General features: G+C 35.1%; 1 protein-coding gene across 1 annotated transcript in view; it reads left to right on the top strand.

The window, feature by feature from the left end:
- Positions 1-600: 600 nt before the first annotated feature.
- Positions 601-24,652, top strand: part of kek5 (leucine-rich repeat, immunoglobulin-like domain-containing kekkon 5 protein) — a 293,821-nt gene continuing 269,769 nt past the window's right edge. Inside the window, exon 1 of the mRNA XM_076125827.1 lies at positions 601-1,275. The gene's annotated coding sequence lies outside the window, so the exon portion shown is untranslated. The remainder of the gene's footprint in view (positions 1,276-24,652) is intronic.

The raw sequence follows: 24,652 nt of genomic DNA on the forward strand, positions 1-24,652 counted from the left end.
TTATTGAACACCTATACAAATATCGGAGGCACAAATACTATTATTTGATTTAATTCAAGCTTGCGTTCTAGAACTGCCTAAGTACTATTTTTAGCGTTTTAGAGATGAATGACCCAATGTCCGTGACCCTACATAACTTTAAATATCAATACTCACTCGCTTAAAATTTTAAAGTTATTACAATAGTTTCACTCTCTAAATCTTATTTGTTGAAAAATTGGTTGATTATAATAATAATTATTGTAGTATACTGTTGAAAAAATGGAACGAATATTTAATAATTCCTGCAATTTATAAACTGAAGTTACGTTTTAAAAATGTTGATAATTAATAAAGAGAATTTCTTTTGAATCATATCATGACAAAGTATTGATCCTCTAGTTTTCCTTGTATAATCTTCTTAAAATGCGAACTTAGTTTGAACTTGTAAAACACAGACTTATCAGCTGCCGTTTTGACTTCATTGTTGTACGAAAGATCACTGTTAATTTTTTGTTAAAAAAAATCCTCCACAAAAAACCGGTTGCGCAGGTAAGTGTCCCCTCTCTAGCGCATGGTGTGAAGTTAGTCACACTTTCTGTGCGCGCCGTGCCGCGGGGAGCGAATATCGGCAACTTCACGAACGTCGCGGTGCAGCAAGCGACTTCTGCACTCGCCGTTCGTGACTTTTAATAAAAACAAACTATTTATTGACGAACTAAACCAAGTTTTAACACGCACGACGTCGTAATAAAACAACAAAACCCAAAACAAACGTACTAACAGTGAATTCTAACGTTACAACAACTTCACAACGCAAAGTTTTTCGAGTTTTGTTTATAGTAATCGCGGCGTAACCTGGCCGAGTTCGGAAGAGCAACAGTTGTTACTCGTTTACACGCGCGTGGACTCCTTCGATTTTGTTAGGTTATACTTCTATGTCAGTCGTGCAGTTATAGACTGGGCGTTACGTCGCGTCGCTGTCTCGCGCGCTCTGTTCGTCGAAAACTTTTATCTTGTGTCGAATATTGTAGATAAATAACACGAAATCGATCCGAAAACGAATTATAACCGAAAAAAGTGATGGTTCAAGTGTATAAGTGATTTGTTGTGGTAGTTTTAGTGAGTTAACGAGTGCATTCTTTGGTGATTCATCTCGTGACAAGAAATTGTGTACTGTGTCGCATTGTGGATGTATTGGTAAAATTATGTGAGGCGAGTTCGGAGAGTACGAGTGAACTTTGATTTTTTTCTACAAGTAAGCAAAGGAATTTCATTTGAGGCCGATAGACTAAGGTATGTTCCTTTTCAAATTGAAATCGTATTTAGTTCTCTTTTGTTCTTTATTTTATTGTTTGTCGTTCAAATAGTTGGAATTGTTTAGCCATTAGATATTGGTAATGTTGCTTAGAGTAGATAAAAAGCGATAATACGTCTTTGTATATTACAATAATTGTAATGATTCAAATTTCTGCTTAGGTAGGTAGGTACTTGGAATGGCGACTCGTTGTACTGAGTCACAAAAAAGCAAATTAGGCTGAAATGCCCAGCCGTTGCCTGTAATTGCTCTATAAAACTTTTAATTAAAAAAAATGTGAATCTTGACTCCTTTCGGAGGCCAGGTTAAGTGTAAACAAGGCAGTTAATGTTCATAAAAAAAATTAGTTGCGTTTAGTGATTCGGTTATGAATTAGTAAAACATAATTGGCAGTTTAGTATGATTTGGTAGCGTGTTAAAAGTAATATCCGTTTTGCTTGGTCAGTAACAAGTTATTAGACAATCGTCCATAGGCATAATAACCCGTTTCCTTCGCCTGGCGTCTGACTCATGTTACACACTTTTTTTTAAACCAGATTAATTTTTTTTAAAGAAACGATTTTAACCGTTTGTAGTCATTATAGTAGGTAGGTAGGTACCTACTATCAAATCTCGACTTTCGTTTGAATTTGGAGCTATGGTAACCTATGATAATGAACTATTTATGGTGGCCTACTGAAAAATAGTGGGAAGCTAGGCGTACAAATTAAAACACCCAGTCTAATTGCAATTATTAATTAATGTGTAACTCTTAGGCATTAATTTGTCCTTCAAATGTCCTAATTCCATTACTTGGGAGTCATTGACCTCTCAGTACTATCACACTTACATACCTACCTACCTATTTAATAGATATCTCGGTAAGGTATCGTATTGACGGCTAAATGAAATTACGATCGGTAAGATAGACTTACTGTCCGTAAGCGATAGTTCTGCCTAGGCAACCGTTGTTCAAGTAATTATTCTTTAAATAACTTATGCCTAAGGTTACTCTCTACCGGTTTACTACAAACCCATCCATATAAGTAGGTAGTACTCGCCTACTAGTTCCTAAGTAGGTACCTACCTATATGTTATACACATAAAGATTTATCTTACCTACTTTCATTAGACGATTTTTAATTGACCCTACAATATCTAGCCCTGAATCACCATAATTCTTCATCAGAATCGCTATTCTAATTCCGGGACAAATGTTATGCCAACATTAAGTTCCATTACACACTATTGTGTTTTTGTCAATTCTTCATAGACCTATAGGTACCGGTTGCTGCAAAATATATTTTTCGGCAGTGTGAAGATATTTTCATCGAAACATTCATAGCCATAGTAAGCATACACCCTATGTATGTAAGTAAATAACAGAATGCGTTTGCATCGTCTCAGTCCGACGCCTCTTGGGGTCAATTTCTGAAGTTTTAATGACAGTGATTATACCTAATAAACATCTGCGTTTTAGTTCAAAATAAATATCACTACGGCCCACACTAATTAAGTAAAGGTTAATGCATTGAGAGCATTTACTTGTAGCCAAGAAAATTCTAATTAAATATTCTTAATAGGGACAGGCAGGGAAACATTTTCTTTTGTCAGAACACTTTATTTTTAAAGAATTTTGACGCATTATAATACAAGAAAATGTTCGAATTACGCCTGTACAAATTTGCCTCAACTTTCGGCACTATCGTATCGAATTCCTATCATCAAAATGTCTAATACGTCATTGCTCATCAACATCTTCTTCAGCTTTTTTCCACCCACTACAGAACTTATTAATTTGATCTGCCCACGGCAGAGTCTTTTTTAAGGTTAACGCCAGATGACATTTGATCGTTAATAAGAACTAGACATAAGGACCGTAGCACTATTCTCTACAGTCGATATCATCGAGTCCCGAGAGTTTAACATTTAAAATGTACATCAGATTTTTTCCTATGGCACCCGCTAGAGACGCTGATCAGATTTTGATACAAAATGATTAGAGAGCTAGCCGGTTGTCGGTAGTCGATAGTGTTAGAGAATCGAGCTGTTATGTCTGGAAACATATTATCCACTACGAACATCAACGTTAAACAATTCGCCGTCGAAATCACCAAAGATTGCGACCAAAACAAAAACAATTTTGCTTCTTCCTTCACCTCATTCTTAGTTTCACCACGCACTAGCCGTTCTATTCCCTTGAATATTGAACAAGTATAAGGTTCACCCGAGGGATGGGTTACCGTCTACCTGAGTTATGTTGTTGCTCAACCGTGGTTGTCAAACCCTCGGTCACGCGCGCATGCCTTCATTGTGATATGGCAATGTAATCTGTTTATGATGATGATGAGTGGCTGACCAAAATTGCCTTTTGTTTGTTATAAATAAATACTGTTATTTTTATGACGTCAATCTATAGTTTTAACAAGCTTATCGCAACTTTTGAGATAAGTTCATGGTTTTTACCAAATAAAAGTTAGGTACCTACCTTAATACCCACGTAGGAATGTATTTAATTACCTAGCTTTTACACACTTGTATTAAAATGGTATAGGTAGGTATATGACCTCAATTTACACATCTGGGCTCTTTTTACCATATAACCTTTTTAACGCAAGCGAAGTCGAGTGCAAAACTAACTAATAAAGACGTCTCCATTCCCCAATTATCATTTTACCAACTAATATTAAAGAAAATTAGATTTTAGCACGTTACCTAGCAGTCTGAAGCTCTGAAGACTCAAGGGTCGTTCCTCCCAGCTTACACCTTATAAAATATGTATGGGATTGACATTCCGTATCCAGAGAAGTGAGATCTTAGAACATATTAATATTGGATGTGTGATACTGGCTTTGGCGGCTGCGTTGCTCGCTTTTGTGTCATGATTTGGTATTTGAATGGAATAATAAGCAAGGGCATGTATTAAAATAATAATTATACGTAAAGGTACGCCCTGTTTCCAGGCAGTATTTTGTCTTGTAGGCAGAGACCAAATGTAGCCATTTTTACGATATAGCAGATATCTTCTCTTTTCATAGTTTGGTACCTGTCTGCCTGGTCAGTAATTTTACCCTCTACTAATACCTATATTACATGCAAAAGTTTGTAAGTATGGATGAATGTATGTACTGGTCGGATTTTAATGAAATTTGGTATACTGATAGCTTATAACCTGTATTAAGACATACGCTACTTTATACCCCAGAAAATATTTTTACACGAACGAAGTCGCGGTAAAACTTAGTCATTCATATAGATAGGCAGGTCGAATAACTAAGGGCGTATGACTTAAAAATACTAATTTAGCCGTCTAGGTCATTCCATTATGGTAGGTATTTATTTTTGTACTTAAGACTAGTTAATATTTTAAGAACTAAATGGTCATACTAGTACTACGTTACTAGCTAAGTACCTGAGTAAGTTGGTACTAATAGGTATTTGAACTTAAAAGGTTATAGAAAGGTCGTTCCGACTTTCACCCGAACGTTATGATAAATTACATGAGACGTAAATATGAAGGTGTCCTTGAGATTAACGTGAAAACTGTTATCAGTTTTGATAAGAAATCTGCAACGAATGTTCAGATGATACGTTAGCTTGCAATATGTCTTATCGCGACGTTTTATTAGTACATAAATACGTACTAAAAATACAACTTAAAAGAACTGCAAAGTAACTGCAGTGGTATGTTTACCTACTTACAAATAATTTTATATTGATCACTGTGCACCGTATCAATCGTCAGATCGGTATCGAATCGATAGACGATTGTAAAAATATTTGCAGATTTAGGTACCTACTTAAAAAAAGTTTTATTTGTTCCATAAACTTACTTACCTACATAGCTAATATATAAAGTTACACTTTTGTTCCTATAGGCGTAGGCAGAGGCCCAAGAACGTCACTTACGGTATGATATTATAACGTAAACATACCCCTTCTTTCTCATAGTTAACTAAACGGTTAAATAACCGTTTAGTTAAATAACCGTTTAACCCAACCAACTAATCAAACTTTACTTGGTAATCGCTAATCCCTCACAACTTAAAAGCAAGGAGCCAAACTTGGGATAATTTCCATCCAACACCAGGATGAGGTCATTGCACTCTAACCATCATATGATGCAGTGTTTCTCAACATACGTTGGTTGGCGTGGTTGGCGGAACCCTAAGGGTTTACAAATGTTCGTAAGGGGGTTTGCGGCCTTATCTTCGAAAAATTTTTTTAGCTAGCCTATAAAGTTGTGTGTATTAGAAATATAATCACTTGCTCTAACGGCAAAGAAAAATATTGTGATGAAACCTTGCAGGCCTAAAATTGTTTAATATATTTCTTGAGGACACTCACAGGCGCAGGCCAGCGTGGTAAACCAACCCCTCCCTCGTTCAGGAAGAGACCCTTGCCCAGTAAGAGGACAATCAGCAAGTGGGCAATGACTTCTTTAGTATCAAATAACCTTTTGTTTTGGTTATCCATGAGGTGCTTGAAATTGTACTTCATCTTATAAGGGTCCGTAGACTGTAAAAGGTTAAGAAACGCTGGTACAAGGCAAAGTGGTGTGAAAATAAGTGAGGAAAAAGCCCATGTACTTAAGGAAATGACAGGCCATGCTCTCGTCTTACACTTAGTTACCTTACACCTGATTACACGAAACCTTGAAGATGTAACATTGTATGTGGGTGGCGTGTTACAGAGATGTTGCGAAATGAAGATTTTTAGAGATCATTTAGCACACACCTCGATTTTAGTAACTAATGCTGGTCAACAAAATCACTTTTCATTTTAAATTTAAATCGGGTAATATGTACGGTCTAGTAGATGAGTTTAACTACGTATCTTTTACCTAAGTACGTCTTTTATACCATTTAAACTGTTGCTGCACTCGTAAAATTTGTATTAAGGCAGTGTATTCAAAATATTCTCTTAAATGTCACTATTATTCTTATTTTGTGTATTCTCTTAAAAAATCTGCTTTACACACAGCAACGTTTCGGTATGTTGTTATGTTCATAGTCTATATCAAATCCCTTCGGCTTTACATCAGTATATCTGAACTACCTAGTATACAGTACAAAATTCTGCCCAACTCGTGCCATTTTAACCAAAACCTCAATTTCCCTATACCTGTAACACTGTGTACACGTTACATTGAGTCCTTCGTACACAAGACTGTCACTTCAGTTATGTACTCGTTGTACACAGTATCATATGACCAGTGGGTCGATCACGGATCTTTTGTAACTATAGTATAATATAATATAGGTAACGATGATTCTTGTATCGGAAATAGAACTGCGAAACTTCGAAGTGTCATAAGAGAGGAAGATTTTCAACATCGCTATTAGATTCTCACTTGTAAAGAGCCTTCACGAGTGTTATTTTGCAGAAAATGTATCAGTGCCACTAGCGTTTTAACACTATACACAATATCAAGTGTATTTCTAGCTTTTAACTGATACTGATAACAACACGATAGTGCCAAAAGTTCGTGATCGCATTAGTGTAAGTAAAATACACATATTAAGTACAAGATTGGTCATGCCATTGTATGTCATACAACCAAAGCACGTGTTAGTAACATTACGAGTTTGTAACTATTGTATCAATAGTTGGAGATCGCACTACAGTTTATACCTTACTTGACAAGTTAACGATGCCTGCTAAAGTCCTTCTGAGAAAAGGGCAATGACACTGAAACAAACTACTTACATCATAGCTGATTCCATACTAAGCTCTTGTAGCTTTGTCATTAGATATCTTAAAAAAACACTACTATTTTTTGTCCAATTTTGTCTAAATCTAACCAGCAGTTAAACTACAAAAAACGTAACAAGCAAGCAGTTTAACTTTAGCAGTATTAATACTTAAATTTCTAAACGGAATATGGTCAGATCTTGCACAAAATGCTATCCAAAATTGTATTAACATTTAGAGCAGTGCATTCGAACATATTCCTTTAGCCGCCGAATATTGGACAGTTCCGGAGAGAAACTAATAGCATACATTGCCTATGCATGTGGCTAAATGGTACTTAAGCATATCGCACGATATTGGAATAGTGTACCGAATACCGATAAGTTATTTGCATAGCATGACAACATTTGGTATGATACGATATGTTCCTTAGTGGAAATTGTTTGTGGTTAAAATAAACCATACGTCAAGAAAATTATATGGTTACTAGTTGTTTTAAATGCTGAATTTTCTTATTGCATCAATCTCTTAGCACAAAGAGTTCGCTCATAGAACTAGCGTTGTTATTTTTCTTTGTAGAAACGCCCGAATAGGAAATACCTAACTGACGATGTAGGTATCATAAGAATTTGCCATTTGTGGCTAAGGCTCGAAGTATAGAAGAAAGATATCTCACATTATATTACATGTCTTATTTTTCTGCATAACGTAGTTTTTGTATTTGTTTTAATAATTACCCTCAAGTTTTATTTGAAGCATTTGATATGTCAAAGAGTACTTTAGTAGTCAAACTATCAAACATATCTAGTAAATTTCGATTGAAACAACCAAACTATTACAAGTACTTCGATACAAACTTGGTCATTCTCCAAAAACGATATTTATTGAGCCACTAAATTACTAGTGAATGAGCTTTAACCGCAAAATTTAATACCAAAAACTTGCAGCGTTCAATATTCGTCCTTGGTTGCTCGATAATACTCGATCACGCGTATGGTAATGCTTTAAGACACATCTAGGACTTACTAAGGGTCCTTTCATATCTTAAGTTTGTTGCTTGACCAACACATAATGGCACAGACGTAAATACATCAATAGTCTTTCCTATTGGCGAAGCTTATAAGATAGTTCATTGAACTTTTATGGAAATATGATCGAATCTCTTCCTGATTGCATTACTAATCTGAACTGACTCTCTCACCTGAATTAGTACCAATACACCAACTTAGTCATTAAATAGAAAAAAATAAAAAAGTAGACACGAATGGCGTATTACTGGCGTCAAGAGGACTGTACATAATTATAATGGTCTAATTAAGTACCTGGAATCATTGAAAAGAGCATCGTTTGGCAGACGCCTCAAAGGTAACGATGCTCTGACTCGGCATGTCAAAAAATTCAAACTTTTTCGTTATCACGGGCCTTGCCTACATGCCTCGAACGATATCTGATAGTTAATATAAACGGACCTTTACAAAAATATATTCCACTTGGAAAATACTTGATACACACTGTATTATCATTACTTATCGAATGAATCAAACGAAATTGGATCTGCTTCAATAGCTTTTATTAAGAATGAGATGTTTCAAGCATCTATGATATTTGAATATTTTGCTAATCGAATTGGTTTAGTGACTTCGGTCTTTACGACCTTTATTTATCTTATTTGTTATTCAAGATGTTCAATAGTTAATCTGAGTTTATCTTTTGTAATCTATACATGGTTTAAATTTTAAATGAAGACATTACTTCTAATGTTGTATTAGACTTTGATTCTTAATATATCACATGTAATTTATAAAAATAATACTTGTAATATAGGTTACTCCCACGCTAGACCGAGTCTTATAAAAACGTAGGCTGTAGGCTAGCAATTTGCTGTATTTATTTTAACAGTAGGTTAGTACTAAGTACCTATTTATGCGTTTAATATATTTTTTGTCTTGCGAGGGTCTACTAAGCAAAGTTCCCACTAATTCAACTAGGTAGGTAACCTGCATTCGGTAACAGCACACAAAAAGTTGTATGAAATACAAGAAATGCACTGCAAATATGTTTCCTACGGCTCCGGTTGTCGATAGTGGTAGAGAATAATAGTTCTTGAATTGTAATTGTAGTTTGCACGTGTATTTAGCGACATAACATAGGTACTTTAGAATGTCAGTTAGAAGTCGGACACTGCATAGGTACTAGGTATTTAATTTTGAATTTTTATGTTAGTCATGTTTGCAAGGCCTTTTAAAATATACCTAGGTAATTATTAATGTAATTAAGGAGACAAAACCACAAGCAAAGGAAACATAATGATGTCATTATTTAGCGCCGCTATACCAATTAGATAACCGCAAATTAGATTCTCTAAGTATCAAGTAACTGGTTAAATCAACTCTCGTTTTGTTGTTGTTTTGATTAGCTATATAGCAACAGTTTTTTATAGTGTATCTTTAGTCGAGCTATCTAGATATTGTGTAAGAAAGTAAAATATAGGTTTAGTTATTGTTCAAAAATTGTGTTTTTAACAACATTAGACTGCCTTATACAATTCGTGCTCGGATTTTAACTTGCATTCAGAATATTCTGGTATTTCTCCGGGACTGAATTGTGTAATGTATAATCCTGCCAAATGATCAGTCATCTAAATCAGTTTAGTTCAATCATTTATCAATAAAAGTATAGTAGGTACATGTAAAGGACAGTAGGATAGTATAGACTGTAGCTGAACACATAACCAGATTGTAACCCTCTTGTTCATAAAAATATATGAAGTTATGGGAGGCTTATAAAGTGATTTGCTTCTTTCACTCCTTTCAAATGAAAGAGAGAAAACGTATTTTAGTAATTGTTTAAATAAAATAGGTTTATAAAGTGTTTACGAATAAGAGGGTTAGCCAATAACATTGTTTTAAAGCCAAAAAAAGATGTTGATAACCCAAATATGTACAAGATTACTAAAGGCTGAATTTTAACAGGCATACCGTATGTAAATGGCAAAGCCGGGGAGGGGTTACAAATAGTGTTGTAAAAATGAGCGCTGAGCGTCGAGCGTTAAGCGCTGAGTCGACGCTTTTGAGCGTTTTAGACTTGAGCGTTAAACGCTTGAGCGCTTAAGGCTTGCGAGCGTTGAGAGTTTAGACTTTCAGGCTCGAGTTATGCGCTCAAGCGTTCAAGCGTTGTAATGTTTAAATTCATAATTCTATGAAGTCACGGTAATGTTATTCCCTTCATGGACTCGTTGTTGGATCACATGCAACATTTTCGAATTGTAAATAAATTAAACAAATCCGTAAATGATGTATAATTACGAAATTAAATGAATACTCTTCACTGATAAAAACGGATCTTACAGAAATAGCTACTATATTAGATCCACGTTTTAATAATAATAATTTTATGAATAAAAGCAATGCGATACCATTAAGAAAATTAAAACAAATGTATCAAAATAAATATTGATAGATGAAGATAGGATAGAAAATCAAGAACCTGAAATTCAGACCAGAAATTCATTATTTTCTTCAATGTATAAACAACAATCCAACAACACAGATGTGATGTTGTGGTGAAAAAATAAGCAATCTACATTGCTAAACTTAACTAACCTGGCATTCGAAATTTTATCTGTTCCAAGCACGAGTGTGCCAAGCGAAGTGGCATTTTCGAAAGCTGGCCTTATCATAACTAAAAGAAGGAACAAACTTAGTTACGAAAATATACGGACCAGTATGGGTCTTTCTTCATGGTATTGTTTAAGTATTTTTCTATTATAATATAGAAAATATCACTAAAAATTATATTATTTCAATTATACAATTTTTCTTACATTTTACCTAGCTATGTAATCTAAGCGCGCGCTCAAACCCGAGCTATAACGCTCAAGCCACTGCTTGAGCGTCGAGCGCTTCAGTCGAGTCCCGACTTGAGCATTAGCAATCTGCTTAAGCGTCGACTCAAGCGTTTAAGCGCCGACTCGAGCTTTTTTACAACACTAGTTACAAACCCTTAGGAGGATTTACATGGCTCTTATCGCCGATATCCTGCTTGCTACTGTTGATCCTGTTCAGCCTATTGTAAAGGGCTAAAGCTTATTAGTGTTGGTATGTACCTATATTTATACATTTGTGTGAAAGAAGTAAACTACTTACTATACCCACATACACACGTGTCCACCACATTATCGGCCGGTTTCTTCATACATATGTAAAGTACCAAAGACGCAGACTTCTATTTCACATTAATTTAAATTCGTGAAGAAAGAAATTTGACTGTCATATTTTATTTATCCCTTTACTTTGGCTGTTACTGGCCATTGGACATTACCTATAGCAAAAATCTTTTTTTTTGGGTTAGTAATTAAATAAGAAATGATTATGCATTCACACGATGCACACCCGATAATAATGAATCAATACAAAATTTTGCCATTTCTCACACTTAATTTTATTGTAAATGTCGATTACAGTATAGGCAATTTAAGCTTAGTTCTACACTTATCTTCATCTTTCATCTCATGAAAAAATATCTAATTGGAGGTACCGCGTCCAGGCCACTTTATGGTGACTGTTAAAGGAACATCGTCAGGTTTTAGTCGCTATGTCCCATTTTTTTTAAAGCCGGAACATCTAGTCGGCGGGATAGCCCGACAGACCCCCGCTTCTTCCCTGAAGCGAGACATGTAGTAATGCATTTTCCTGACGAAAAAAGGTATGAAAAATCATAACGTGAAACTAGGTGGTGTACTCCCTAGATTGTTAACCGTTTAATTGCTATTTGAACTAAGCATCTTAATGCTTCGCAGAGCACGTTAAAAGTCGGTCCCGGTGGTTGTCAATTAAGATAACAGTCGTAAAGCCTAACAGGTGTTCAGACCGCTTAAATAACTTAGTCTAGATTGACTATTCTAAACACATAGATACAGTTATAGATCGAAACGTAGTAAACTGCCTCTGTGGCGCGCGTTAAGCAACCATATGCGCGGTCATTCCATAGATGGGTGACCGCGTAGTGGTATTTGAACTGGGCGTCTCCGTGCTTCGGAGGGCACGCTAAAAGTCGGTCCCGGTTGCTACTAAGATAACAGTCGTTAAGCCACGTCAAACGCCTTTCGGGCGGCTTGAACAACTTTGACGCTAGGTTGACCACTAACCATACATACGACAAACAAACAACATCAAAAGGTATACATAAATAAATGGAAAGCATACTAGAACTAGTCTATTCTCGTTCACATCAAGTAACAAGCCAGTTTCATACAAGTAATACTAAAATAGCCTCCCCACTAGACACTTACTAAATAAGGCATCCGTCTCACTATTTATCTCGTAATCCATCAACGTTAACTATTTTCGGAGATACCGATAGTGGATGCTGGGGTTGGTTTTTATGTTGATCGTTCGTACGCGTGGGAGTAGTTTTTTGATTTGTTTGTATAGAATTGCGAAGAAATTTTGTACCCATGTATGTCTTAGAGAGTTGTGTTTATTAGATATCTGTTGAATACTAGTTTTGTTTGTCTTTTTTTGAAAAGTGCTTATTTCATACTTATTATGTTTGTGAAAGGGGACATTTGTCACTACCTCGTTTAACTATTTATAACTGTGGAAAGCAACTTTTGGCGGGTCTTGCCTTAGATGGGCTATGGACTACAGGGCGATTACATTTTTTTAAGGCAATTCCCGCACTAAAAATTGCTCTTGTGTCGTGGGGACTTTTTAGAAACAACAGCGACAAAGTACAACCAGACCCGAAACAATAATTTGTGGATCGCACAAATAATTTTTCCGTACGAGAATCGAACTCATGACCTCCCGACGCTATAATGGGCGTGGCGTGGCCTAAACCACTGCGCCACGGAGGCATTCATTTGAATTTGGGTAGGTGAATATAAAGAATATAAACCACAAAATTATATTCGAGTCTCAAACAAAAACGGGTAATAGTAACTAAATACCTGAGGTGTTACTTGATCGTAATCAACCTCCAGCTTGCTGTCAATTAAGGCATTCAGTCGTAAACCTAATTAAGACTAAAAGATCTTGAATACCTTCTACATTGATCGTCCATTAACCATATGAAATAGAATAATACCTAATTACATACTTAACCATACTTAATCGAATTGGAATTCTAAATTATTTTATACTTTACTTCTGGCCGCGACTTGGTGCGCGTGAAGACATTTCTCGAGGATAAAAAGTATCCTATGTGTTAATCTAGGTTATAAAGTTTATGTGTACAAAATTTCATGAAAATTCGTGGAGTAGTTTCTGCGTGAAAGAATAACACACATACTGACACACAAATCTCTCCTCATTATAATATTATATATTATGTAGTAAAGATATGTACTATTAAATGTTACAGCCATAAATGTTCTCTACATTAAACACATTTAAAAGCTTATCTTTCATATTAAATAACACAGCAAAGTACTTTAAACTCCGGTTTTTGACGATTATATGATACACCTTCGGGCTATAACGAGAGTATGTAATAAGCGTACCTTGTTAATGATAATTTAATAATCTTACACGCAAATAATTGTTCGGTAACGAAACCTCGTAGCATGTGGAATTGTTATGTTGATAGGGCTGCCGATATTGAGTAAATTGTAGATCATTTTGTTGGATTTTACTATGAACTCTATGAAGTAAAGGGCTTAGCTAGAATTTTATTTGAAAAACATGCCTTAATTAGATCTGTATTCGGTATTTAGTGATCTATCTAGCCACAAAGTGTCTCATGAATGTGTATTATTATTTCTAATGGATATTTTTTTTCGTAAGTGTGAGCAATTAGACGTTTGGGCAAAAGTTTGTCTTTTTCTAGCTTTAGACATTAATTTTGATAAAAATTCAAGTTGTATTAGACGTAGGATGAATTAAGTGATAACTATGTCTCATTATGAGTTGATTCCTTTACTTGGCAGATGGTAGAGATATACCCTCTTATTCATAAACACACTATAAACGTATTTTAGTTAAAAAACTACTATAATATGCTTTCTCTTTTTCATTTCGCTGAGGAGTGAAAGAAACAAAACACTGTTAGCCTTTCATAACTTCATATATTTTTATTTTGTGAGGGTTTGACTTTATTTGCTTCACATACCACATCACACTTCACATACCTAGGTACACAATTATCTTATTTAGGACACAAGTACAATAACTGCTTATTAGTAGTCTTTTTTAATCTGTGTATTATAAAGTCTGCTAACCCTGCTTATACCTATCATATAATTCGATTATAATATTCATAGCAGTTACAAGGTAGATGATTATACCTCCTATATTGTTTAGTTCCTGTTTTGTCATACGATGACGGCGACTGTGAATAATAGACGTTACGTGTTTTATACTGATATGCATAAGAATTTATTGTATTCTCTTTATTGTTTTTATATTGAGCAGATGTTGGTTGACCTTGATGGATTAATTATTGTAGATTTGATGGTTTCCTTGGTGTTTTGTTTAGTCAGCTTGCGACCGCAGCTAGAGTCGAAATCTACACTAATATTATAAAGCTGAAGATTTTGTTTGTTTGTTTGTTTAAACGCGCTAATCTCAGGAATTACTGGTTTGCGTTGAATAGACCAGCATTTATCGAGGAAAGCTTAAGGCTTTATAACATCACGCTAATAGGAGCAGAGTATCTGTAAAAAATGTTACAAAAACGGGGAAAATTACGACCCATTCTCTCTTCTGTGACGCAGGCGAAGTTCGGGCAGGCCAGCTAGTGTCATAATATTATATAGTAGTAGTAGTAGCAATAGAACATTTTTGATTGTTACTAAGTGGCGTTCTTCAGTCTTTGCCAGCCATTAAGTAAAGGCATTGTAGTTTGTGTAATAGGTATAATACCTAGTCATGCAAACTTTACATGTTTTGATTAAAAGCAAAAGCTTGGGCGATGTTGAATCAATGTACAACATTTCTTAGCGTGATATTATTATATTAACTACAGGAACATGTACGTCCAGATTGTACAATCTTTACAGATAATCTGAAAACCTAGCGTACTAGTACGTCAGCCGTTAAATGTCTGGCTACTCTTTCGAAAACAACAACAAAGTATTTTATTTTCTAAAAACCTTTAACTAATTAAAAACATTCCTTTTCTATTTAAGAATCTATTACATTAAATGCTAAACGCGAGATAAAAAACCTTTTTTAATAAAATTGGGTACTTCAAACGCTCCGTGAAACTCTCTGTGTTGCGGGTAGTTTGCAAACACAAATCACGTAGAGTGCACACAGTCGACAACTATCTGTGGGTCGCACTAATGTTTGTTCCGCGACACTCGGCGTCATAGTGACGAGGTGTACATTGTACAATAGTGCGTTATCTGTGCCCGAAATGTTGTCGCACACTAACTGCTGTCTGTTCCAGTGAAACGTTTATGTCAAAGGTGAAATTTTGTTTACGGTTACAATCGGGATAACACTTTTTTTATAAACAAAAAAAATCATAAAGTATATTGCGTTATTAGCAGAGCTTTGCAGAGGTGGCCAATAATTGTTTTTTGAAAATAAGTAAAATCAAAAGGCAGTGGGTATTTAACCCGAAGGTAGTATTATGCGTGTTCTTAAACGTAGTTTTTGATCATTGTCAAGACGGCAGTAAATTTTAGCCAAACAGAGACATGAACAAAAACAAATCCCACCACGGGATTCTTATTAAACAAGTGCCAAAGACTTTTCGTCTTACCTGTGGCTTTCTTCAGATTTGAATATAAGTAAACTTACAACTAAAGTAGGTGTATTTTCTAAGTCTCAGATTACTTAGCTGCCTACCTAAATACTGCACTAATACTGTACCTACTTACAAGCTTCTACTCAGTACATAACACGTATATTAACCTCGACATTACTCCACTTGGTCTCACATACCGGTGACTCAGGTGTGCTGGATTGCAACGCGTTTGCGACATACCACACGTGCGCTGATAACTGCAGTATTCGTGTTACAATTGGCATTTGGAAACCCTTTGTTTTTGCTGGATGACGAATAGAAGAAACGAAACAAAAAGATGTATTTAAAGATAAATAAATATTTTTTGTCGTTACAATTCCATGATTGACTGTCATTCTTTAAAATTCTTCGTCAATAACATGCCTGTCAAGATGAAAATGACTAGACCAAAGTATTTCAAACTCTGCTGCAGAGGGTATGGTCTTATAGAGTTTAGGAGGAACAGTTAATCATTTACAATACAGGATCAGTAACTGTAAATATAATAATATGTGTTCGATATGTGACTTCTTCATTAATTAGTATTTATTGCTGTAGTCGTTTGACATTTTTCAGAATTCATCTGATGTAAGCTAAAACAATCGTGGATCTCAACTAACGTCAGTCTGGGTAACTTTGATTTATTTGGGTAACATTGACAGTGGGAACATGAACTAGTTTCGATTATTTTTTCATATAAAACCAACACAATTGATTAAAATTTATTTTAAAATAAACTTTTATCAATTGTGTTGGTTAAAAGATTTTAATCTATAGGAAAAATCTTTGCCCAGCTATTGTCCGTTCGATGAAGCTCACTTGAATGTGCACCATCTAGAATTTTAATGTACATGCATCCATAACAATATTCGATTTCATATTTAGGGGTAGCCGGAAGACCTAACCTAAATACTACAGCCGAAATTCAAGGCTGCATATAATCACGTCGCTAAAATGGTGACCTCAAAATATTGAAACACATAATTGGGCTTACTACCTAGTGTTTATAACTTTGCCTGTATTGTGAGTCACGCAAAATTTATCGTTCTATATAAAATAGTTTAACCTGACTCCCAGTCTCTTAACAGTAAGTTGAACTACGTGTGTAAAATATTTACTAATGTCTAATTACAGGCCTTATAAACGGCGCTGCAAAAATATACGGAAATTAAGCATAAATCAACGCAGCAACGACTGTCTGTTGCACAAACAATCTTTGTCAATGAAAATAATGGCATTACGTGCTCATTCATGGTGATATACATAAATAAATAAATTTAACCCATTAATATCCCACTAAGAGCAGTGATAGCCGAGTGGTTTAAGTTGGCACCTCCCACGCAAGTGGTCGCAGGTTCGAATCCGAGGCAACACACCAATGACTTTTCGAAGTTATGTGTGTATTAGAAATAATTATCACTTGCTCTAACGGTGAAGGAAAACATCGTGAGGAAACCTTGCATGCCTAAAATTTGTTTAATACTTTTTTGATTGAGGGCATGCAAAGTCCCCAACCCGCACTTGGCCAGCGTGGTGGACTCAAGGCCTAACCCCTCCCCCTCGTTCGGGAGGAGACCCTTGCCCTGCAGTGGGACAGATAGGGGTTATTAAAAAAAAAAAAAAAAAAAATATCCCACTGCTCGGTAAAGGTCTCCTTCCCGTAATGAGGGAGAAGTTGCTAATATTTTACACAATTACAAAACACGATTTGTCAGTTATTCTTGAAGAAATCTATGCGAAAATGTAAAAGTAAACATGATTGTTTAAACAGTACGGACGTACAAAACTACATTCACATTATTACTATGCATACATCGTCCTAGATCATTTCGATAAGCCTTAGGCCTTTTAGTATGACGTGTATGGAACAGCGGTGCCAAATTGGCACAGCCCCTATTTTGGCAGTACTTGTGCATAAGATGTACAAATTACATATGGAAGAAACTTAGATTAGCTTGAAAAGTAGTCTTTTGGAAGAAATATTTTGAAGAAAGCTATTATTTACTGATCAGAGTTTCTGAGCTTAGTATTTCCCAGGCTGAAATATGTACATGCGTATGTCTTATTCTGTTCTAGCAGAACTATTGAAGATTGCAAGGATCAGTAGCGTTCTTTGATCTCTGTCTACCCTAATCGGAAGAAGGCGTGGTTGTCAATGAATACATAGAATATAATACTTGATGTATGTATATTTTATGTATTCATTGGCAAAATACATATAATATATGACAGTGGTCAATAATCACCTGTCAAAACGTCTATAAGAGAAAGTCCAAGTCTAGATGAAAGCTGCTTCTATGGCATCTGGCTAATTTCCCATGGTTGCAGTGTTTTCATAACCTGGTATTTAATATAACTTCTGCTCAAGGCTTCATTGTTCGTGCCGTTAACTTCCGCTGCAAGTTGTAAAACGATTAAGTGTTTGCTCATGGTCGGTGTTTATTCAGAGATAATGTACGTATTCGGCATCATCATTACCTTTGTAAACTGTGATAACCATCGTAAGGAAATACTCTTCTCCATTAAGTACCTAGAAAGCATAAGTTTCCAAATCCTGTCGGGAGCGTAATGTGGTTAAAAATCAAGCGTGCACGGATAATTCCAAAAGCAACCTAAACTTTAAGCAACTTACCGCAAAACTAAACTACCTAAATATTATGTCTTGAAAACATTTTGAACTGGGAGAATAAACACGTACTTAGTACCTGTGCATAGAATATAAATTCCCCGAAACATTAAACTATTTCTGCTAAAATTCCTTCACCCAGCTTTTAGCGAGTTAAAATTTTTAGCCGAAATTCTTATTTATTACGCCAAGGTGCCATGACTGCCGTACTAAGGAAGATTTAAAGGTGCAAGTTAAGACTGAAATGGATTATCGCTGTATACTTCCGAGTAATGAGGGTAGAAACATTTTTGAGAACCCCTGGAAGCGGTGCGACAAAAATAAGCACGTCATTTGAGTTAATCAATCAAAAGACTAGGGATCTACTTTAAAATACCATGGTATTAGAGGGTTTTGAAACGACTAAATATAGAAGCAATTAGGTATAGGAAGAAGTTCTTTTTTTTTGTTTATAGGGGATAATATTTGAAAGTACAAACCCATCTCAAAAAATTCATCACTTATGTATATTCTGACTTATGACTCCCTGATTATTATACGCAGTCTAAAGTGTCTCCTTTTCTACTCTGAACTCAGCTTTGGCAAATTTACAGCACAGCAGAAAATGGCGGACTGTTGCCTTGAAGTGATACAAAGTAAAGTAAGAAAATAAGTGACAGGAGTTGAATTTGAACTACCTATTTTACTATTCTTTAAATCCTTCTCAAGTTAAGATTATTTTAATAAATGTTGATTTCAGTAAAAGCCTACCAAACAAAAGATTAACCCCCAGATTATTGTTGAATATTTCTTGGAAAAAAGACAAAGGAACAGTTTGATGTCAGCTCAAGTAAAATAAGCCAGATTATAGTTCGTGTAATAATTTTTCAAGGCTCATTGTGAGCTAGTTTGCCTGTTTTCTCTCATTTGCTAGTCGGATTTCTGATCGCAGAAAATTTTGCTTGCAGCATAATCCCATAATCGGCTCTTACGCCAACGAAGGGATTTACTCTCTAGTCGAAGTTGCAAACGACTCGAGCTTCCGATGTTATATTTATGGAGAGCCACTAGATTTATCGTTGAAGACAATTTGCACGGAATACATGATAGTACAACTACTAGTTAATTTTTACTCATTGTTATACGCATTTAAGAGGTTAAAAAATTAGCTCTCGACGAAAAAACCAATACTTTTTATCATTCTTTTCACAAAGAGGAGTTGCGTACTAAATACATAAAGTTTTTATTGGGTTACATCAAAAGGTACCTTGCCAAATTATTCATTTGGAAATCTAAAACCCTACCAACTTATTTGGGCTTAAAAATATATCCAAAGCTTTTAAAATATATTTAGGTATAGTAGTATCTAGCTCCATATTATTATGTCGTGAAAATTTTGTCAGGCTGCAAGAAGTTTTCCTTTTTGTGAAAAACAAAAACACTTTTACTTATATCTCTAGATTTTTTTTTAAATCTTATCTTGTACAGCGAACTTGCCACTGGCTGTACCTCTACAATTCCATTCCTCGCAAACCAGCAATAGTCTTTATTAGATTTTAGATCATTTAATTATTTCATTCAGCTACGATTTTAACTGTAAGAGGCATTTTCAATCTACAAATTGCATCTAAACTAATTACAGATAGAAATCTAGTTGTGTGCAAAATGGAAGGTTCAATCAAGGTTTAAAATTAATTAAGTTACTGTTTCTTTTGTGGATAGTGGTTAGTTTCTAGTTAGAGAGCTTTGTACGTTGTTTTATTCTAGGATTGCAAGACAAGTGGAACGGATTCTTGGTTTTATTATTTACAAGTACATTAAGGCCACAAAAGTGTAACAGACATACAGTTAATTGAACAGAGAGACCTATACTTAAAGAAGACAACATATTAATTGCGCAAAGAATCGAGCTACTGTGCTATCAGGTAAAGAGTTAGCAATTGAAGCTTATATTAATAGTAATTGCTGAAACATACGAGTAGGCATGATTATATGCATCTATGTGCCTATGTGTGTAGTATTTGTCTTTCAAAAATTACTTCTCAACTACATGCAAAGTAAAATGTTAACTTCAATAAAATTATATAAACAAATTGCAGCGGATACATTACCGTGGTATACAGACTCACAGACAAGCTTTATAACATCTCCGGCCTGTAAAGCTTCAAGGATCCTAACGTAATACCCTCGTAAGCCGGAGATTCGTCCTGCAATAATGGACTCCTTCAAACCACATATTGGGCTCAGATACTACATATTGGCTGTGCTTTAAACCATATGAATGGCCTGCTTTTAGATCTGAATTGAATGGGTTTTAGGCTATCGTATTGAATTAGATGATAGATCAATCGTTCAATTCTTAATACTTAGGCGGGTTTTGAGCTACGGGTGTTTTCGTCTAGCTACCGTTAATGACTAATACACGGTGTACCCTGCTCTACGCTATTTAGTTATTAGCAATGGTAAAGGGCATATAGGTACCAAGCAGTTACGTTCCAATAAAAAAAAGGCTGTCACTCTGTTTTGACGCCGAAAAAAAGCCGCACAAAAAAACAGTGGAATCGTCCAAAACTGCCTGTTTCGTGTTAGTATTTTACATGTGTAAAGTCATAAACAAATATTTTTTGTCATTAATGAACACTACCCTACATTTCGAAGAAGAAACCTATTTTAATGTATTTATACGTGTTTCATGTTTAACGGGAGTCAATCATCTCTATTCTCTTACTAAGAGAACGAAAACCTATGCTCTTCAACGGAATGGCTTAAAATACATCTCTCTAATTGGTTAGATAGCATCCTGCACATGAATAAAGCGCTTTCATCACGTCTGATACATGGAATATCGTGATTATTCGTACTATCTGTAGTTTAGTCCCGTAATTAATAGGTTAACAGAGTCTGCAATGAGCTACGCTCGATAACCAATATGCTTAATTGACTTGCTCTTATCCTTTGTGGTATAAGCAGATACAAGGGTAACTTGGCTTCTAATTAAGCGGAAATTATTGGATAATTTCGCTTTATCGTTCATTTTAAAACTTTTATCAATAGAAGTATAAAGTCAGGTTACTTGCTTGAGGCGATTTGATTCGGAAACTTTAGGGGAAGCGATAACACGAAGGTACAAAATGGACGTAAAAAGATAAAGTCAAAATTTACAATATCTCGCATCCTTTTTCATATGTATAGATGAGAGTTTATATAATCAGTATCTACGACTTTAGTAATCTCGATAGGTCATCAAAGAACTAAGATCAGAAGAAAACAGATTTTCACAGAAACTTGTGGGTAGAACTAAAAATATTTATACCTACCGTCAATTTGCGTGCTATTTACGGCTTGTTAAACTGTCTGGCTGATAACTTTTTGCCTACGTTTCTGTGGTTGAAAAACCGAGTTGGCCAGTGACAAGCATAAAATGCGTACCTAGTAACTCTTGAAGAAGAATTGTAAATCTAATTCAAAATAGATTTGTTTACTCTTTCAAAAAATATTTGCTCAGGTAAGATGTTTTGAGTATTTATTTACGAGTCCAATATTTTTATCTAAATTCAATTCTGAAAACATCGGTTTTCGACAGACTGAAAATACAGCGCTATTTTAAAAGGTTTCGTAGTTAGGTACATAGAGGTATTTTTATTTGTAAAACATACCGCGCCAGATGGATATCACTTTAAAAATATATTTAAAACGTTTTTTTTTGGTAAAAATAAAAAATAAACCACTTCGTTCATACCTATATATACTTATGTACCTATTTCATTCACCACACACAGATGACATGTGTCCCACATATCCTTTAAAAAATGACACTTAACTTTGTCATACCTTCCGAAGTATCCCCCATTCTCCGATACGATAAGTGAAGTGTTTCTTCATGAAGACCTCACGTCTTACAAATAGCGTCTATTTACTTCCCCACTGTATCGAACATAAGATTAATGTGCTTTATCTACTAGAATATTTCTTCTTTCACCAAAATCTGACCTAATAGACTAAGATATACCTAGTTTGGTTTTAGATCTAGTTTTAGTTACAGACATTGAAGGTTACTTGCAATTATGTAGAGTTATTCGTGACGTGTCTGCCTAGATTTAGCTTGAAATTAAATGATCATATGAAAATATAATATTATGTTGAAGAAAACTGAAACGAAGAATTTGACGAGTCTTGTTATTAAAATAACAAATGGCTTATGTCTGACAAGTCTTTTAAATGATAAAATCAGTGTTTTTATATTAGTCAGGTATTAAAACTATTAGCGAAAAGAACCTCACATTTGCCGTAGCATTACTAATATATGTGCTAATTGATTTGTACCGAATTATGACGTAAAATATATAACATATTCCTCGAAATCAACACCTAGTTTATGTCGAAAGTGCTGATTCAACGAATGCAAACTTCGCACGTAGGAGTTCGGGTAACTAGCAATATTGTTCAAACCAGCACGTTGTGACCAAAATCTACACCTACGCAACCCACCTCTAGTGTCTCAAGGCTTTATGTTATAGTCTGTCGTAAATAGGTGTTTAAGACACGATTAACACGTATGGAGCACCTTCTACCTGCCTATCGGGAACTAAGGCTCAGCTTTACATATTAATACACGAACGGAATATTAGCACCCTGACACAGTCATTTTCAAATCATTGACGATAAAAGTGATTGAGGACCTCTTAAAAGACATTAATCTTTTATTACTTAAGATTCTTTGTAGCTAACTATGCGGAAAAAATTAGAGCGATATACTTCAAGAGCTTCCAAATTCGCCGCATTGCCAGTCTTTGGCGCCGCCTAGTCTATCATATTTCACTGCTCAAAAAAACTTCAAGGGCTCTCATCACGACGTGCTCAAGCACCGATATGATGTCACCGCCCTCTCAAACGGTTTCAGGTACCCCCTTCCTTGTCCAAAACTTGACTTAATTTTGAATTCGGAGACGAAAAATTTACATTTTAAGCAGCCAACTTCTCAATCGACTTCTCAGTAAAATAGAACTTAAAAGATCGCGTTTCGGAATCATGAATCTTGAAATTTTCTTTTTTGACTCTCCGTGAATGAGATTCGAATTAAATGAAGTGTAAAAAATTCGTTGAAGAAATTATTTTTACCAAAAGACCAATCTTTTTGTGATGGTAGGTTTTTAGCTAAAAAAAAGTTTAATCAAACAGAAATACTTAGAATTGATGTTTTGTAGGTATCTTTTAGCTCTTGTAATGTATTCAATTCTGTAGGGTCTTATATTTTCATTAACTAGTCGTGCGACATAATGTATTTATTTAGATGTCGTGAATGGAAGGTGGATTTTGGTACAAACATTATTTTTTATTAAAATGCGGACTAAATTTCGGGTCGCGTGAGTTGTAGGGCTAGATAAAATTTATATAGTTGTCTAGACAAGTAACGAGGGCCATAGATCATCGTTTAGCGTCCTTTACGGCTATAAAAGGTGATATAACATTTCTATCGAGAGTCGTGCCTCAATTTTTAACAGAACTGAAAAAGGTACACGTTATTGAATGTGACTGGTGTATTTTTTATGGATGGTTTGGAATTTTGATACATGGATATTTTAGTGGTGAAATATTGCGTGTCCAAGTTATCCCAGAGCTTACACCCTTGGGGACTTTCAGGCGTCGGTCGTATTTAACTTTCAAACAAACCTATTCGTCATTTAATGACCGATGCAAAGGTATTTTCTATGAATTACATAGCAGTGGTACATATTATGCTGGTAAAAAAACTTTTGAAGTTGTTATGTTAAAAATATTCTCCTTCCTCTATTTAGTGCTAGCGATCATAAATCAAAACGTAAACAACAGACAAAAAACTCGTGGAAAATGTTGAAATATACATGTTGTTTGGTAACACATTTTATTCACATTTTCAATCTGTTTCGTTGACACAGGTAAGCTTGGACCTCCACAAATACAAATTCACGTAAGAGATTAGTATAATTTAATATATTCGCAAGCATTTCTGTAAACATCAATTTTGCAAAGCAGCCATGTTTGCCGAGGCGTAAGCTTGCAGCGCTAGCGACAGCTGTGGTCGAACACTGTACTACATGTTTCTACTAAATCTGTGTTACATAATATTATGTTTACTTCTCAGAGCAATGGAAATTCCTCAAGAGTTTGAACTAGTTTAGTCGCTTTCGTTCCAGTTACGTTATAAGTTATTATGTTAGGTACTTATGATGTGGGTGATCTATGTGTTGGTGTATTCGTGTGAGACAAAAACTTGTTTTTAGGTCTGAATTCTCTCGTGAGGGTTGGTCAATAAGGAATGCGATGTTTATTCCATATTCATACACTCTTCATCTTGGTTATCGTTC

This window comes from Anticarsia gemmatalis, chromosome 18 (genome assembly GCF_050436995.1).
Source record: "Anticarsia gemmatalis isolate Benzon Research Colony breed Stoneville strain chromosome 18, ilAntGemm2 primary, whole genome shotgun sequence".
Taxonomy (NCBI): domain Eukaryota; kingdom Metazoa; phylum Arthropoda; class Insecta; order Lepidoptera; family Erebidae; genus Anticarsia; species Anticarsia gemmatalis.